Source organism: Hyperolius riggenbachi, chromosome 6, assembly GCF_040937935.1.
Source record: "Hyperolius riggenbachi isolate aHypRig1 chromosome 6, aHypRig1.pri, whole genome shotgun sequence".
Taxonomy (NCBI): Eukaryota; Metazoa; Chordata; class Amphibia; order Anura; family Hyperoliidae; genus Hyperolius; species Hyperolius riggenbachi.
The window spans coordinates 76,452,869-76,472,514 of record NC_090651.1 but is presented as its reverse complement, the minus strand read 5'-3'; the positions used below and the strand labels follow the sequence as shown (position 1 = coordinate 76,472,514).

At 43.3% G+C, this 19,646-nt stretch overlaps 1 long non-coding RNA gene across 1 annotated transcript in view; it reads right to left on the bottom strand.

Moving 5' to 3' along the window:
• Positions 1 to 4,857: 4,857 nt before the first annotated feature.
• The window catches only part of LOC137520941 (uncharacterized), a 281,855-nt gene continuing 267,066 nt past the window's right edge, over positions 4,858 to 19,646 (bottom strand). The window contains exon 4 of the long non-coding RNA XR_011021972.1: positions 4,858 to 5,157. This is a non-coding gene — a long non-coding RNA (uncharacterized lncRNA). The remainder of the gene's footprint in view (positions 5,158 to 19,646) is intronic.

Here is a 19,646-nt window from a genome sequence, read left to right as displayed (position 1 = left end):
GGCACAGGTACAGAGAGGGTTCTGTGTGTTAACGCTAAATAACGATAAGGCTTTAACGCTAAATAACAATAAGGCTTTAACGTTAAATAGCGATAAGCGGCAAACGGATTAGCGGCAACACTGTGCGCCATTATTCACAGGCGCCATTTTCAGATGTATGCGCAAATGCTCCATGAATATCAACTGATTTGCGATGTAAATGCGCCTTTGCTGCAGTACGAACCCAATGATGATAAATTTCCTCTGTGGCGAGACAGAAATGCATGCAGGGAAAGGATTGACAGCCTTTGTCCCCAGGTTTCCGCAGCAGATGCACAGGAAGAGATGGCTGTAGATTGCTCTGATTGATTGTCACGCTGCACAGTCCTCCTCCTTGCATTGTTTACACAGTATAATGGAGGTTCTATATTCTCTGCAATGGAGACAATTTTGGAAACACTGATAAATTGGAGCGGAGTTACTAATTAACGTTTGAGCAGCAGTGAGCGTGCCGGCACATGACAGGACAGGCACGGTGGTGGTGTGTGTGACCCTCTCACGTGGATCCACGGTAGCAGACTTTATTTGGGTGAGTGAATTGTGGGCTTGTCGCTCTGACTAAGATGTTTGCTCCATAAGAAATTAACAATGACTTCCTTCCCAATCTGGTCCCGTCACTTTCTAATCATAGAGCCTGGAAGAGTGAAGGCCTCTCCCTTGGAAGGCTGCCCAGCCCTTGTGAAGGTTTATATTTTCTCCTGTGAAGCCTTGCGCTGGAACTGCACATGGTGGTGAGCTGCTTAGGATACAGGATGCCTTTCCAAAGCTAACCTATAACACCCTCTCTTACCGCGGCAGCCACAGAGCATCTGTGCAAGTGTGACATATCAGTGACCTATGACGGGAGGGGTGGGCTGCTGCGGACCACTTTCACTTCTTTCCGTCCATCTTAAAGCATAATTCTGCTAGCAGCAAATACTCATTACTACAGGGACGGATTTCTGGGTTGGTCACAAAGGCCCGGGCCTTGGGCAGCTGCAGCCTAAGGAGGCACCTGGACATGAAATAGGGGTTGCTACATAATGAAAGATAAGGCTAAAAATAGGGAGCAATACATGAAAATGGAAGCTGATGCCCAAGGGAGCTGTACATGAAAGAGAGGGGCTGCAGTACATGGATGTTACACATGGACGAGGGGGTTGCATATGGAATGGGAGAGGGGCTGCTGTACATAGTTGTTACACATGGAAGAGGGGGCTGCACATGGAATGGGAGAGGGGCTGCAGTACATGGATGTTATACATGGAAGAGGGAGCTGCACATGGAATGGGAGAGGGGCTGCAGTACATGGATGATACACATGAAAGAGGGGGCTGCACATGGAATGGGAGAGGGGCTGCAGTACATGGATGATACACATGGAAGAGGGGGCTGTACATAGAATGGGAGAGGGGCTGCTGTACATGGATAATACACATGGAAGAGGGGGCTGTACATAGAATGGGAGAGGGGCTGCAGTACATGGATGATACACATGGAAGAGGGGGCTGCACATGGAATGGGAGAGGGGCTGCTGTACATGGATGATACACATGAAAGAGGGGGCTGCACATGGAATGGGAGAGGGGCTGCTGTACATGGATGATACACATGGAAGAGGGGGCTGCACATGGAATGGGAGAGGGGCTGCAGTACATGGATGATACACATGGAAGAGGGGGCTGCACATGGAATGGGAGGGGGGCTACAGTACATGGATGTTACACATGGAAGAGGGGGCTGCACATGGAATGGGAGAGGGGCTGCAGTACATGGATGATACACATGGAAGAGGGGGCTGCACATGGAATGGGAGGGGGGCTACAGTACATGGATGTTACACATGGAATAGGGGGCTGCACATGGAATGGGAGAGGGGCTACAGTACATGGATGTTACACATGGAAGAGGGGGCTGTACATAGAATGGGAGAGGGGCTGCAGTACATGGATGATACACATGGAAGAGGGGGCTGCACATGGAATGGGAGAGGGGCTGCTGTACATGGATGATACACATGAAAGAGGGGGCTGCACATGGAATGGGAGAGGGGCTGCTGTACATGGATGATACACATGGAAGAGGGGGCTGCACATGGAATGGGAGAGGGGCTGCAGTACATGGATGATACACATGGAAGAGGGGGCTGCACATGGAATGGGAGGGGGGCTACAGTACATGGATGTTACACATGGAAGAGGGGGCTGCACATGGAATGGGAGAGGGGCTGCAGTACATGGATGATACACATGGAAGAGGGGGCTGCACATGGAATGGGAGGGGGGCTACAGTACATGGATGTTACACATGGAAGAGGGGGCTGCACATGGAATGGGAGAGGGGCTACAGTACATGGATGTTACACATGGAAGAGGGGGCTGCACATGGAATGGGAGAGCGCTGCTGTCACATGGAAGGGGAGCCCCATACTTGGCCTTGGGGTGAAAAAAGTATAATCTGGCCTTGCTCATTAGTGGAAAACAAAAAATAAATAAAATTAGAAGCCATGTCAAAGTAGAATTTAAATATACAGAAAAAAAAATCTATATTTTTTTTTAAATTATGGAACGCTGACATCTTCCACAGCGCTTTACAGGGTGTATACAGTCTTGTCACTAACTGTCCCTCAGTGGGGCTCACAATCTAACCCCTACCATAGTCCTGTGTTCATTGTAGTCTAGGACCAATTTAGGGGGAAGCCAATTTATCTGTATGCTTTTGGGATGTGGGAGGAAACCCACACAGACACGGGGAGGACATACAAACTCTGTGCAGATAGTATATAAAACAAGAGAGAACAAAGAGCGAGTGCACACCTATTATGCCTTAATGCCCATTACATGTACTGAACAACAGTGGTGCAACATCCAGACAGAAAACAGTGTGTGGCGAAGTTGCTCCTGGACTTCTTTTCCTAATTTTGGATACTCTGTGCAGATAGTGACCTGCTCAGTTATAATTCTTTTGCTGATTTTTCCAGTACCTGCTGGTCTAGCAGCCTCCCTGTTGTTCCTGCCATCTGAAAAGCCTTTGGAGCTGCTCAAGTGTATATGCTGCAGGACTTAAGCTTCGTACACACGCCTGACTCAAGTCAGTTGAGGCGGCCAATAACGACTTCCTCAGCCAATAATCAGGCGTGTGTACAGCAGCCCACTGACCTGTGACACGCAAATGATTTTCCCGGTGGAAGGCGTGTGTACAGCGGCCCCTGATCCCTGACCTGCGACACGCAAATGATTCGCCCGGTGGAAGGCGTGTGTACAGCAGCCCACTGTCCTGTGACACGCAAATGATTCGCCCGGTGGAAGGCGTGTGTACAGCAGCCCCCGATCCCTGACCTGCGACACGCAAATGATTTGCACAGTGGAAGGTGTGTGTACAGCGGCCCCCGATCCCTAGGCACTCTTGAGCAATGCTATCTGTCCCTACCCTATGAATATGAGTTGATTGGTCAAATTACAAGTTCACAAAAAGCACACTGTGAATAGACTATGTTCACTGAGACAAAGGCAGAGGGTGGAGCAACAAAGCAAAGTTAATAGTGAACACATTTAGTACTATCTGGGCCCCATTCTTCTCCAGGGGCCCATAGCTGTTGCTATGGCTGCTATGGCTATTGCTACGCCCCTTGGAGGGAGCTGCAGGTACCTGCAACAAAGAAGTCTAGCCAGTTTTTGAGCATGTCCGATTGGTAATAAGGGCTCTTCATTGCCTTGCATAGTGATCTCTCCAGGTAGATTGCAAAATTGCAGTAGGCAGCGCTTTTGGCATCACATTGTGATTGAAATGCTGCTGTGGAACCCTCCCCATAGGGTTCCATTGGTGCAGCACTTTGCCAATTGCTGGTGATCGGCAATCGATGCAAAAGCGCTACTAGTGGGCAATAAGCCTAGCACAGACTTGTGTAGCAAGGAGAGGCTTAGAAAGATGTTGGGCCATGCATCATCTCCCCCAGATGCAGAAAAAGGATTGATCTCTCTCCGATCAAAGTCTGATCACAGAGGTATCAATTCCTTTCACACAAAGCACAATGACTGTCAATAACTTTCAGCCGGGTATCTAATGAAAATCAATCTAACTGCAGCGTAGCAATTTTTGATGCAGTGCAACGCAATCCCCCATCGATTGTCCACTGCTCCTGCCTCGCCCTTAAATTTCCATTAAGTTTGATTGATGCTTCTGATCAATTTTATGCCAAATTGTATTGGCTTTCAACGGATCAGACACGCAACAGAGTGATTGAATCTGTGGAGAATTGAACAGGAGAATTGATGTACGGCCTGCTCTATCATTTTAGGGTCCTTTCACACTACATATATTGCGTTGCAATATGATCGCAACATTGGTGAAAAGTCGCATCAAGTGCAGGGACAGTTTTGTACTCTAACTTTTCCTGCTCTCTGCAGAGACAATAAAGGAGTTTACACAGAGGGAATACCTGGGAATGCTTTCAAATGTTCTTTTATGTAACTAAGAGTAATTACTGAAATGTAAGTTTTGGGAGTATAATCACTTTAAGCCTGGTACACACCATGCAATTTTCACTTCAAATCCTATTTGATTGATTGATCAGATTGATATTCAGCTCTGACATAGATCGGTTATAGAAGATGGACAAATGGGGAATGTAAAGATTTTGATTGGTCCATTTTCAAGCTGCATACTGTATATTTGCATAGAAATGTACATGAATCTGCATGAACTCGGAAATATTTGCATCTCTTTGATCATCCCTATTAGTGACATTTACTGCAAAACAGTCCAATTCATGGGGAAAAGCAGCTGTTTGCAGACAGTTTGCAGAAAGTTGTAAAAGAACTACAGCAAAATCAACCAATCTTACGTAAAGAATTTTATTGAACTTGTCCCAAGAGAATTTTGATTACAGCATATTCTGCATTGACTAACTCTCTCTACAGTCCTGCAGAAAGTGGACACATTATCCAGCTGATTTAATCCTGCTATTCCTGCAGTATATTTGCTCTGGACACGCATTGTGCTGGTATTGCGGTTGGCTCTGCTTCTGTTCATCTGCCCACGCTGGATCACCGGTCTTTGCTACTTGTGTCCTGGCTCTATCAGTTTTGCTTCTTTCACTCTCTCAGGCCCAGGACAGGACGTGAGTCATTTGGGCTCGACCTTTAATGAAGGTGGAGTATCATTGTCTTGATTATTATAATTATTTTCCTCTGAACTTTATATTTCTTAGCCAATTAGAGTGAAATCAAAGTGTGTTTTCCAAGAATTTATGTTGTGACCTCAGCACTGGGCCAGCATAGCTGCAGACTCTGCACCATCTCACCAGCCTCTGGCCACATCTGTAGTGCAATACCGGTGCGCCCTACAAAAGGCTTTGTATTAATACAACTGTAACTGTTTATCTCTGTTATATAAATGATATCTAGTTGTTTGACCCTCAATTCTTATATTATACTATATCTATACAGTGTGCCAGATTAGAGTATAGAGGGGTTTTAGGGGTTATGATTAAACTACTGGATTTCAATACAACATATTTTGCCATTTTGCATTTAGGACTCTCACACCCTAATTGGCTATACTAAAGATTCCTAAAAGGGAGGCAGAGGACAAATAAACATAGACGCATGCATACGCACCTCTGTGCATGCACATGCTCCTGCTGCTTGTGCATATGCTTGCAATAATGGTACATGCCCATCTAGTGGTGAAATATGGCATATGTGGTATCATTTTAACCGGGATGTGACCAGCAATATGTATTTTGTGGTATTTCAAAACTATGGCACTTTTCATATGACAATTAGGAAGGATAAAGCAGGGAAAATGTCTAATTCATACATTTATGCCTATTTTTCCCAAAAAGAAATATCACCCAAACAAAGAGTGGATTGTTCCAAAAAAAAAAAAAAAAAAACCAACACAAATATATGTATCAACTTTGATGGCATAAGTAATAAAAAGTTATATCTGTATCAATAGTGACAAAGCTGAAATTGTCAGGTATCTAATGCGAGGAACACACAATGCAATTTCCAGTTCGATCGACAGAAATCAGACAATTATTTCGGACTTGTCCGATCTGTTTCTGGTCGATAAAGGGATCAATTTTGCGAAGTTATAATCAGAAAATCAATCCCTTTATCAATCGGGAGCAATTTGGACATGTACTGTATACCCGATACAACTTCCTGTCAGATTACACGTCGATCAGACTGGAAATTGAATCGTGTGTTCCCAACATTAAAGGACCACTATCGCGAAAAAAATACAAATAAAAAAAATACAAATAAGTAGTATGCTTCTTTTACATTAAAATGAGCCATAAATTACATTTCTCCTATGTTGCTGTCACTTACAGTAGGTAGTAGAAATCTGACAGAACCAACAGGTTTTGGGCTAGCCCATCTCTCCATAGGGGATTCTCAGCATGGCCTTTGTTCTTTACAAACACACTCCATGAAAAGGATTTATACAATGATGCTGGCCAACCTCCCTGCTCGCTGCACACTATTTTGGCAGTTGGACGGAGCAATTGCTATTTTACTAAGTGCTTTTGAGAATAAAGAAATCCCTGAGAATCCCCCATGAGGAGATGAGATAGTCTAGAACTTGTCGGTAATGTCAGATTTCTACTACTTACTGTAAGTGACAGCAAAATAGGAGAAAAGTAATTTATGGCTCATTTTACTCTGAAAGAAATGTACTTCTTATTTGTATATGTTTACATGTATTTTAAGTTCTACAATTTTCACGATAGTGTGGTCCTATAAGAGTAAAAACCCAGGAATGGGAAGTGGTGAATAATTGTTTGCATGTTAATTGACCACATCTTGCATCACCCATTTGTACCATAATTAAGTAGCAGCAGGATGAGCATAGCTCAACCCTGTCCTCAAGGCCCATTAACAGTACATGTTTTGTGAAAAGCCACAGAGGCAGTTAACCTGTGATTGTGTGTGATTTCCTGCAAAACATGTACTGTTGGTGGGCCTTGAGGACAGGGTTGGGGAACTATGGCATAGCTGCCCTTGTTTGTGAATGTGTCTCAGCAGCCATTGTGGTCTGGTTGCAGGCTGAAGCTCTCTCTATAGCTCTCTTGTTTATTTAAAGGACAACTGAAGTGAGAAGAATATGAAGGCTGCCATATTTATTTCCTTTTAAACAATACTAGTTGCCTGGCAGCCCTGCTGATCTGTTTGGCTGCAGCAGTGTCTGAATCACACACCTGAAACAAGCATGCAGCTAATCTTGTCAGATCTGACAATAATGTCAGAAACACCTGATCTACTGCATGCTTGTTCAGGGTGTATAGCTAAAAGTATTAGAGGCAGAGGATGAGCAGGACAGCCAGGCAACTGGTATTGCTTTAGGCTGGTTTCACACTGCAAACCAGCATTGGTGATGCGGCGCGCCATGCAAGATGCACAGCATTGCACCCTCCAAAACAGGCCATCAGGGAACACAGCGCTATTGCACAGTATTCCCTGTCTGGCCACCGGCCAAGCAGGATGTGACGCGCATCGCCATAGACTAACATGACTTCCGGGCCAACGCAGATCGACGCATAAGCCGAGTGGTAACGTACTTCTGGACGTCCATCACATCGCGCCGTAATGTCACAGTATGAAAGTCTCCATAGACTTTCATTGCATGGTGGTGGGGTGTGGTAAAAAATACCGCACTGCCCCGGTGTGAAAGGGCCCTAACAGGAAATAAACATGGCACCCTTTATAGCCCTCTTGCTACAATTGTCCTTCAATGGAGTGAGTGGTACACTCTGTCCTTCCCTGGAGGAAGAGACTGGTTTATGTGCATGCATGTGTTCCTAAACCTCAGCTTGAAGCTCAAGTTCTAGAGCTTGAAGCGTTTGCTTGCACGTTGATTGGCATATGTAGAGTAGGGAACAATACTAAGGAGGGAACCTTGCTGTGGTGAATTGACAAGTACAAAGTACAGTAAAACCTTGGATTGCAAGTAAGTTGGTTTAAGAGCGCTTTGCAAGACAAGCAAATCATTTTATGAATTTTTGACTTGAAAAACAGGCAACATCTTGATATACAAGCACAGAATGTATAGACACATCGCGTCATCACAACTGAGCCAATGGTTTGTTTCCCTGTGACGCTGCAGGATTGTACTCAGTTGTACTTAGAGTGTCGTTACTGTACATGTCACATTTGTGAGAATTTCGTGAAATTCTCAAAAGTAAGCAAAAGCAACTGTCATTGGATAATTGTTCATTGTTAAAGTAAACCAGTTATGTTAAACTCTGAAGATTTGATACTTACCCGGGGCTTCCTCCAGCCCCATAAACTCGTCCCACATGGTCCTCCCGTGGTCTGCCGTTCAGCTGCGATCAGCCCCGGTAACTGGCTCAGTCGGGTCCAGTCTGGGATTACTGCGCATGCTGGACCCAGACTTGGATCCCTTTAAATTAGCCCAAGTGGCAACTATTGCATTATAGGATTTATGCGCTTAGTGTCCCTAGGCCAACTTTCTTGTTGCTCCTTCCATTTGCAACAGCCCCCTGCCATTCCATGTGTAGCCCCCCCCCCCCTTCCATATTTAATATCCATGCACAGCAGCTCTCCTCTTTTATGTACAGCTCTGTTGGGCAACAGCACTCCTCTTTTATGTGTTTTTCCCCATTTGCAGCCTCTCTTTTTAATTTGCAGCTTCCTCCATATGCAGCACCTCTCTTCCATATTTAGCTGCCCCTTTCCCATGTCCAGCCGCCCCTTGGGCTGCAGCTGCCCAAGGCCTGGACCTTTGTGACCTTCCCAAAATCCGACCCTGATAACAACACAATCAGAAATCTGCAGGTCCCTTTTGTCAAGGTGAACAGAATATAGTTTGTGTACTGAATCCATTAACCAATCAGAAATACATATTTCAAGCTTGTTACAGCAAAGTTTCATCCTCCATGCTGTTTCTTAGATGGACCCTGTAGTTGCATAACAGCTGCAGCTACCTGTTTATGAGATACTTGGGGATCTGCTAGTCTTGATTTTAGAGATTTGGCTTTTCTTGTGTAAGGGCATATATGTCACTGAGAAGCGTAGGTACAGTATATAATGATTTCTGCATGAAATGTCATCTATAAGAAAGGTGTGGATCATGCTGTATTGTAATACACTCGTGTGGGTGGATGAAAAGAGTGATAGCTGAGGACACTTGCTCTCTAGCCTGAATCCAATTTTCACTGCCCCAGATTCTGACCCAGGAGCCTCCCTCCGTATCCCTATATTCACAGCTTCGCTAGGTAAACATGTTGCTTCATATCTGATGGAAATGTCAATGAAACCAGTTATTGCAGCTTGGTGAGTGTTCACCCACACACTAATAACTACTTGTCTGTGCTTTTATCTGCCCTAATCACTGCTCTGCGCTGCCAGGGGGGTCAGTGCCAGGCTTGAAACCCATTAAAATTGTCTGAGTATCACTAGGTTTACATCTCATCTACATCACTGCTGCCTCTGTACCCAACCATGAGTGCTATAGGTAGCATTAAAAAGGAGGATTCTGCCGCTCCACATAGAAAAGTATAGCTCTTTATTGAAGTTAAAACAGAGAGGTAGATATAGACAGCGACAGACGCTGTTTCAGACACATAGTCCTTTGTGCCCGAAACAGCGTCTGTCGAATCCTCCTTTCTATTGTTCAAGATCCTGCTGGGTTACAGGGTCCCCTCCTTCCTAGCACATGTCTATCCCCATTTTGGGTGCTGGTCCTCTCCATTTCTGCTATAGGTAGCATGACCTCGTTTATAGCACAATGTGTGCAGCATCATCCATCCTAATAACTATAGGCACAACAGATGATGTCACTACTATAGAGCTAACAACATAGAGGGCAGCAGTGTCTGCCATATAGTGATATATGCAGTGAGTAACAACACTTAGCACGACATTTATTATTAGACTCGGTTCCCATCATCTTCTCTCCATTCGGAGCAGAGCAGACCAGTTCAGTGTCCTCTATGTTTTGTTCACATCTGCGTGTGGATGTGTTGCAGCATAGGTGGCTACAGGCATTGCAATCCACAATTCTTAGCATCTCATTAATTATGTCTACTTATAAGTGGTGTAAAATTAACAAGTCTGTTGTATTATTGATCCATCATTATTTTATGTTATTAAGAACACACTTAAGGATAAGTTCACTAACATGGACCCACACCATGCAAAAAACATTTTCTAGTTTTGTGTAACCCCCTTGTCGCAGAACTATATTTTTTGGTGATTGATTAGCAGAGGCCACCCTGAATGATGAATCACGTGATTCAGTCAGCTTCATGTTGGGGCCAGCCCTGCCTGCAGCACACGTTGTGTTTGCTTTAGACTGCTCTCAGAGAGATTCAGCCTGTGCCTGCCCCTTTGCAGTTTGTACAGCAGGATGATGCAACACAATGCAATGCAAACCACATCAGTTTTACCTACAGCTCTCACACTGCTGCTTCTCATCATGTGATCAAAATTTTAAGACAAGCTCTTCTTCAGTAGCAGATTAATTTCACACAAGAGGGTTATATTTGAGATCTCTGATTACTAAGCAGTTTTGTGCCATTTTTAGATGAGTGCTTGGAGATGAATTTATAGTCCAAGTTCAAGCAGTTTTACATATTCATTTGTTAGAACGTTATTTTAAAACAATCGTGTAGGGAAAAAAAGTATTGTTAAAAAAAGTTTTTGTAAATTAAAAAAGGAAACGATTCGAACCACTAGAGGTGCATACACACATCCAATCTTGGTTTTGGACTAGGCCACCTCCTTTTGGGGGATTCTCCATTTTTCCTATATGCTATATACAAAAGCAATCCCTGGAAAGGATCTAAACAAAGCTATTGGCCAGCCAGCCTACTAATTTGCACAGAGCAACTGACGTTCAATAAGTGCTTTTGAAAATAAAGAAACCCTGAGAATTCCCTATGAGAAGATGGATTAGTCCAAAACTTGCAAGAGCTGTCAGATTTTCACTGCTTATTATAAGCAATAGGGACACAGGAGAAAAGTAATTTATAGTGCATTTTATTCTCAGGGAAATATACGTCTTGCACACATGTATTTTAAAATTTAAAAATTTCCGCGACAGTGGTCCTTTAATGATTACCACCATTCAAGGCAAGTATATCGGTGGTCATTACCACTATTGCACCAATAAAAAGCTAATACAGGGACTGGTGGAGAGCCACATGTGGAACCCTCAGATCCAAGGGCCTTGCTGCTGCTGCAAATTCTACATCTCTGTTGTTACGCAACTGGCAGTTAGATTTTACAGTTGCAGCCCCAAATACCTACAAATTCCATTAGACCTTACATGTCAAACTCTCAAACCCCACATTAGACAATACTGACCAACTGTAACTGAACTATGACTTTAAAGAGAGTCTGAAGCCTTCCAAAAATCCTCTTTTTAGTTGACATTTATGTTAAGCACTGTGAGCATAGCTAAAACTCTGCATTTCCGCTGCAGAACAATGTAATTAAACCCACCAAATACGGGGGCAAAATTCCACGGCTTTCCAGATCGTCAATTTTGCTGCCCGGGGAGGCAGAGCTGTGTGCAGTAGCTCTGCCTCCATTAGCGTCAAACTCCGCTGATCATTGCCTCTCCCCTCCCCTCTCAGTGAAATAAGACTGAGAGGGGCAGCAGGAGGCAGAGATTCACAAAGATTGATGCGAGTAGAGGCAGCGCTACTGCACAAAGCTCTGCCTCTACCAGGAAGGAGCCCCGAATGTTGCCCTGGGGACTAGGGGGGAGGTTTTAATTACATTGTTCTGCCACGGGAATGCAGCGTTTTAGCGATGGTCATAGTGCTTTAGACAAGACAAATAGCTTTTCTCTTGGTGGACTCAAAGCGCCAGAGCTGCAGCCACTAGGGCACGCTCTATAGGCAGTAGCAGTGTTAGGGAAACTTGCCTAAGGTCTCCTACTGAATAGGTGCTGGCTTACTGAACAGGCAGAGCCGAGATTCGAACCCTGGTCTCCTGTGTCAGAGGCAGAGCCCTTAACCATTATACCTTCCAGCCTTGTACGCTTTACATAAGTGTCAAATAAACAGGATTTTTGGAAGGCTTCAGAATCTGGAGTGACCCTTAAATAAATAGTTCACAGGCCAGTAGCAGTTCTTTGTCACCTATTCTATATTACTGCAGATTTTAAGAAATGAGAGAACCATAGAGAATTGCATGAGACAAAAATCTGATGTGTTGGCGTACGTCATCCGATCACAGAGCAGCACCCTGTTACTTGAAAGGGAGATTGATCCAGTTCTTGCTTGCTTTTTGCTGTTATTCTTGGAGATCTACGTTTTAATTGTGAACCTGTGTGTGTATAATATATATAAATGCCAGGCTCTCCCTCCATTGTATGTCAATGTTCTCAACTCTTTGACGCTGCCCCATTAGGAAAACATGAAGGCGGATTTGCAGAGCTGAGTGCTGCATTGTGAACTGTGATTTGTAGGGTGATTCAGTGTGAAATTATAGCCTGTGTGTCATTTATTCAGTGCTGAAATCAATTGACATCTCGTGCAAGACCCAACCACATATTGTTTTTTCTGCTTGTGTTGACTTGTATTAGTGGCTCCCAGGTCATTGCAGATTACTCTAAATGATAATTATGATATTAGCATCGGAAATATGACCAAACAAGGTATAAATAAAACACCTACAGAAGGGGGCGAGTGCGATTGTCAATAATGCTGGTTTTGCTAGCACACCTGGATATATGTGCCAATCTGATTTTATGGGAAATGATTAATCCTATTGTTACTTCTAGTTTAGGTTTTTGCTTTATTTATTTTTTCTGTATTACTATTAGTTTTACCATCCTGCTGTTTTGCACATCACCCCCCCAAAATATGAATAGATGATTGAACAAAAATAACTTAAAGGGAATCTGAAGTGAAAATAAACTTATGATATAATGATTTGTATGTGTAGTACATCTAAGAAATAAAACATTAGTAGCAGAGATATGAGTCTCATACTGTTTCCAGTACAAGAAGAGTTAAGAAACGTCAGTTGTTATCTATACAAAAGAACTTCTCTGAGCTCTACGACCAAGCTGACCAAGCTTGGTCGGCTACAGTGCTGTTTTCTGAAGCACTTTTCTCAACCTGTCTCTTATTGTTTCTTGTTTGTTCAAGGTTTTCCTGCATGGAAGTTCAAAAGCTCTTTAGCCCTGCTCTGTTTCATAGCTTAAAATACAGAGTGTAGTTTGTACACTGCAAATATTAGAGAATGATACAATGATATAAAAATAAAGCTATATTACTAAAAAATATGAGACTCCTTTCTTTGCTACTAATGTTGTATTAATTATCCGTATGCATACAATTCATTGTATCATAAGTTCTGTTTTTTTTTTTTGCTTCAGTGTCACTTTAAATATAACAGATCGGTCTTATTTTACTGATTTTATTGATGAGTATCTTAATTGTTTTATGATTTTCTCATGATAATGGGGAGATTGTTTAAAAAATTATGCTAACATGGACATTGTTAAAATGACTTAAATGCATATACCTGTTGCTAAGTGCAAACCTTTGAACTTTTACTATTTTAGACTTCCACCTAAAAAAAAGCTGGCTGCTCCAGCGAAATGCATTGTGAATTAAGTCATAAATAAATCCCTTTGATAATTAAGACTGTGAGATAATCGTCTATTATAACCACTCTATAGGGTGCCTTTTCTTCCAGTAAATAATATCGTTACCAAACACAATCCTGCGGAACCAGTTTTACTCTTCTTCTTGCCTGCACCCCTGATTGGGGGATACAGTTTTGGAATGTAGATTAAGTTGAAGAGAGCACCCAAACAGAATAAATACTGCACACAATAGAGGGACCATAGTGGTTGCCCTAAGATCGCGAGCCAACTTTGTGAGTGAACTTATTCATGCACACATGTAAAATTTTTGGAATCCTGTTGAGGTCCTACTTTCAAACTTTTTTCGCTCTGTGGTAAATAAGTTATGTACTTTAGTTTTTCTTGGGGCCCAAGGATTTGTGTGTGGTCCTTTCCTGAGGAGCTAAAAAGCCCCCAGATTAAATACCCAAATCTTGATTCCAAATCATTGAGGACTGCCTTTCCCTAGTCTTATTTAGTTCATGATATACGGTTTTGAAAACCATTAGTCCTAGCAGTCCCCTTCTTTTTTCACCCCCTTATGTGTGTGGGGGGAATCTTTATTGTGGACCACCTAATTCCAGATATTCAATTAGTATATGCGTGTATTGTATTAAAGTTGGAGGTGAGTGTGTGGGATAAAAGATGGCTTATAGAATACCAGATACCTTTGAACAGGAAATAGAAGCAGCTTTTTCACATTCAAAACCAGAAATAGGGAGTTCCAGTAATGTAGGCAATGAAAAGGAGCCCTTGTGGCAACTCTTTCGGAATCATAAAAATTTAATGGAAAAACAACTTAAGAGAAGGTGGAACGTCTCCTTCCTGCAGTCCTATTATAAAGCGAAGATTATCCCACATGGTATACGTGAACGAATATTGCCAGCTGAAAATTTACAAACTGAAAGATTTAAAAAGATCTGGCAAGAGGACTGCTTGAAGAGAGGCCTACACATTCTAAGTTTGTTTATAGAAGAGGAGAAATTACAACTAGAGGAATTATCAGAGGCAGTGGAGAAAAGTAGTGTAGAACTAGATGCCTTTAAAGAGAACCCTGATTTCTTGAAATTAAACAATAACTTGAAAATTCATATGGAAAAGGCTCAATTTACTATTAAAAAGATGAAACAAACTAAATTCCAAAAGGATGTCTCAGAATGGAATCTGGAAGCAGTGTTCGATCCATCCCTGAAACCCAAGCGAGGACGCTCAAAATCAAGGAGAAGAGGCAGTGGGAGCCGACCACGACGCCCACCTGCTTCAGCACCCAGAGGGGGTGAGGAACAGAACAAGGAGGAGAATCCTGAAGGAATAGGTGAAGGGATAGGTCCCAGACAGGTTAATTTTTTAGACGAGAACGATGGAGAGGAACAGGAAGACGACGACCAGGACAGAGGAAAAGGTTCAGGGAAAGGAGCAAAGGGGAGGGACCAGAGGGGAAGGGAACCAAAAGAGAAAGAGCAGAGGGAAGAACCGAGGAGGGGACGCAGCCAGAACAAGGAGAACAGGGACAAATAGGGGTCAATGTAGTGAATCTCACCGAATTCAGGCTTGAGGCACGTCACATTTCCCTGCTATCAAAAGGGCTATCATTTGCCCCAATCCAAAAAGGTGACGAATTCACTGTTTATAAGGATATTATACTATTTCTGAGAAGAACTCTGTTGAAACTAATGTATAAAGATAAACAAAGTTCTCATATTGAGAACTTTAATGTGAGAGCCAATTATCAATGCCTGAATTTGGATGAGAGAGAAGCTCTTATGGCCCTGGAACTATTATGGGATGAGGGCAATGTAGAAACATCCTGGGAGGGAACAGAGGAGACCGTCCCAGCCCCTACTGATTGTCATATTCCGACAACAGGCCTGCGGAAAAAATCTAGCTTCATGCCACCAATTAGTTCAAATAAGTATTTGTCAGTGTTCTTGGAAACATTTGCTAAAGAGATAGGAGCCCTTGAACTGGCCCCCTTGGGTGAACACAACCTGTCCAAAGATGAACAGCGAGCTTTAAAAGAATTAAAAGATCTAAAAGGTGTAGTCATTAAGCCAAGTGATAAGGGGGGGAACGTGGTCTTGTGGAAGGAAGAGGATTACCTAAGGGAGGCACACCGTCATTTGAATGATGGGGCCACCTATCATCGCCTCACCGGAGACCCTTTCCCCCACCTGGTCAATAAAATTAATGACAAATTGGAAGAAGCCCTTTCGGAAGGCCTTATAACAAGGACTGAATTGGAATATTTGAAGGTGGTAGAGTATGTGAAACCCACCTTCTATCTTATTCCAAAGCTACACAAAAACAAGGAAAGACCTCCGGGTCGTCCAATTATGTCTGGAATGGGGGGCCCAACGGAAAAACTTGGACAGTTTGTGGATAGGAAGCTAAGGGGTCTAGTTCAGGCCCTACCGTCCTATGTGCAGGACACGAGAGATGTACTGAGAGTCATCTCGGGTGTCAACGTTCCCCCTGAGGTCTTGCTGGTGGGAATCGACGTGGAGTCACTTTATACGTCGATTCCACACCAAGCAGGCCTAAGAGCGGTTTCCTTCTTTCTGGGAGAGTCCTACCCAGATATACCCGAACACAATCAATTTTTGATTGACATGTTGGAGCTGGTGCTCACTGAGAACTTTTTTCTTTTTGAGGGTAGACCTTATCGCCAGGTGGCCGGGACGTCAATGGGGGCGGCGTGTGCGCCGGCCTATGCATGCCTCCATCTTGGGTATTGGGAGAGGAGGGATGTTTACACTATGGAGCAGTTCCGGCGCCACGTTGCCCTCTGGATAAGATTTATTGACGATGTGCTGGTGGTGTGGAGGGGTGGAAGAGCCGAGCTGGAGGTTTTTATTGATAGTTTAAATGCTAATGATAAGAATATAAAACTTACCTATACGTGTGATGCTAGGGAGCTACCCTTTCTGGACCTAAGAATTGCGGTCAGGGAGGGACGCTTAGTAAGTACCACGTATAGAAAGCCAACAGCCGGCAACACCATCCTCCACGCCGCCAGCCATCATCCCGACCACCTGGTGAGAAACATCCCTTATGGTCAGTTCCTCCGTTTAAGGAGGAACTGTACCACTGAGGAAGATTTTAACCTTGAAGCCCGTGAATTATATGGACGCCTCAGGGAACGTGGATATTCCCACAGAACCTTGAGGAGATGTCTTCAGAGAGCAAGAAAACGGGATCGTGAATCTCTCCTTGCAGATGGTGAAAGGGATGGATCGGACACTGAGAGAAAGGTGGGAATAGTGACCCAATATGGCTCCCATTGGAGCTCTCTGAGAGATTGCCTGACTAAATTATGGCCAATTCTATTGGCATCACCTGATATAGCAGAAATCGTGGGTCCATATCCCACGATGATAGCTAAACGGGCACGTAACTTGAAAGACCATTTGGTCAGTTCCGAATTTTTTAGTAAACGAACAGAGAAAGAAAGGAAGAACTGGCTCTCTGCTACCCCCCCTCCAAAAGGTATGCATCGTTGTGGGAGATGCAAGGTCTGCCCCTTCGTACATAGAACCGGGACATTTTGGGACTCTAAGCATGAAAAGGAATATAATATCAATGCATTCATGAACTGTGAGACCACGGGGGTAGTGTACATGGTTACCTGCCCCTGTGGTCTACACTATATTGGGATGACCACACGAGCCTTTAAGGCTCGGATTTTGGAGCATATCTCCAATGTTGGTAATAAAAATGAAAATTGTAAAGGTCCATTAAGAGAGCACTACCAGCAGTACCATGGAGGCTCTTTCAGGGGAAGTCTTGTAAAGGTCCTGGTTTCTAAAAAGAAAGGGGCAACAAAAACTAATTTAGAAAAGGAACTGTGCCGCGTAGAGACAATGTGGATATATAAGCTGGGAACATTGTCCCCATTAGGTTTAAATTCTGAGATGGATTTTTCCGTATTTTTGAATTAACTAACTAAGCAGTGACAGTAGAGCTCCCCTTTAGAGATTAAAAAGGGAAAAACTGGGAGGAGTGTATATACGAGTATGACTGACTGGTAATGCATGATATATGAGTATGGTATCCACTGGAGAGGAAAATTATCTGCATGTCTGTATGTCTGAAATTATGATCATGGGTAGTGTTAGCCATATGTATTTCATGCCCCACTTGAACTCTATAATTAATATGTTGCTTGAAAAATAAAAGAGAAGAAATAATAAAGTCACCACCACTTTGATCTCAAAAAGAAGGATATCAGAAAAATGGATACTAAGAACTATCCTCCTCTAAAATCCGTATATAGCCCTTTGAAAACAACATATTCAGGGAATTTTTGAGCTGGAGGGGATGATTATAAGTAATGAACGCTGTTTGGGAAAAGATTCCATAAACAAAGATGGCCGCTGAGGGATCGTCATGTGATGAGGCTGGAGAATATAAAAAAGCCATCTGGATGTCTAACCACTCCCCCTGATGTCACTCTGAGGAAGCCAAGTTGATTGGTGAAACATGTAAGTGGGAGGAGTCCCAGGAGGCCGGCCTCGTCCACTACCAGGAACACAGGAGCGCTCGATCCCCGCTGTGATGCTACAATTCCGAGTAGGAAGCGGGTAGATCGCGCTCACCGCTACTGCCAGACCACGCCAGCTTCAGGAGGCGCAACAGCGTGATATATGGGAACGGCAAACCAGGTGAAATCAGTGCACAGCCACCGTGGACCGCAGAGTGTTGGGGACCTGCGGACGTCCGGAGGTGTAAGTGACATTCAGCATGCAGATTCACCAGGAACACAAGTAAGCCGTGGTTTAAGTTTTGCTTCTAATATAAAAGATACTTCAAGATATGCCTTTCGTGTGGAGGAGAATGTCACGATTAAGGACTGGAAGTGCATCCAATTTGTGCCTTTTCTAACAGGGAACTTTTGTTTCTTTTTGTATTGGCCATATAATTTTTGAGTGCACTCAAGGGGTGAACTATCCAATATTGTGCAATTTTTGGTACACTCTTTTACCTCTATTATGAGGTCAAAGCCCACGTCAAAGCTATCAGCTGTGATCTAAAGGAGACATCCACATATAATTATTAGTTGCAATACCCATATATCTAGAATTGCTGCAGCATTCTAACTAGTGTAATTGAGTGTGGTCTGAATGTGGAATGCGGCTGTATGTGTGGAGGGGGGACTGAGGCACCCTGGGATCCTCATTTTTTAAGTGATTTTAATTGTTTGTTGATTACTGTGAATAGGTCCACAATAAAGTATTTTTGCATTTTTGGAATCCTGTTGAGGTCCTACTTTCAAACTTTTTTCGCTCTGTGGTAAATAAGTTATGTACTTTAGTTTTTCTTGGGGCCCAAGGATTTGTGTGTGGTCCTTTCCTGAGGAGCTAAAAAGCCCCCAGATTAAATACCCAAATCTTGATTCCAAATCATTGAGGACTGCCTTTCCCTAGTCTTATTTAGCACATGTAAAATTTAACCCAGAAGATATCACCCTAGGTCCTGCCCCTTTCATCTTGTGTTTGTCCCTAAACATGCTAAGATTGGACTGACTCAGTGCAAAACCAGCTCCAGTATATGCAAAATATTTCAATTGTTTCTATTTTTTGGGGATCTTCAACAATGGCCTACTATATTAATTCTCTGGAACTGATGGTGGCAAGAATATGGTGGCAAGAATATTCTTACTATGGTCACCTGACCCAGCTCTGACTTAGTGGCAAGAGCACATCACCACACACTGTTGATTCCCTCTCTGCAGGAACCATGGGTGTACACTAACCCACTGAACTCACCACCCCCACTTTCCAAGGTCAAACACATGTTTCCCCACTACCCTGACAGCCATCATCATCTGTATCACCTAATGATGAACTCCAGTCTAAAGAGGTGACCTATAAGCCACTCAAGGGCTAAGGACAATTTTCAAACGTGTCTTCAAATTAAGACCATATTTCTAAACATATGTAATAATTGAATACAATTATTTTTACACAATTTTTGTGAAATTCTTATTTTAGACAGTTCTGTAGTGACTGCTGGGA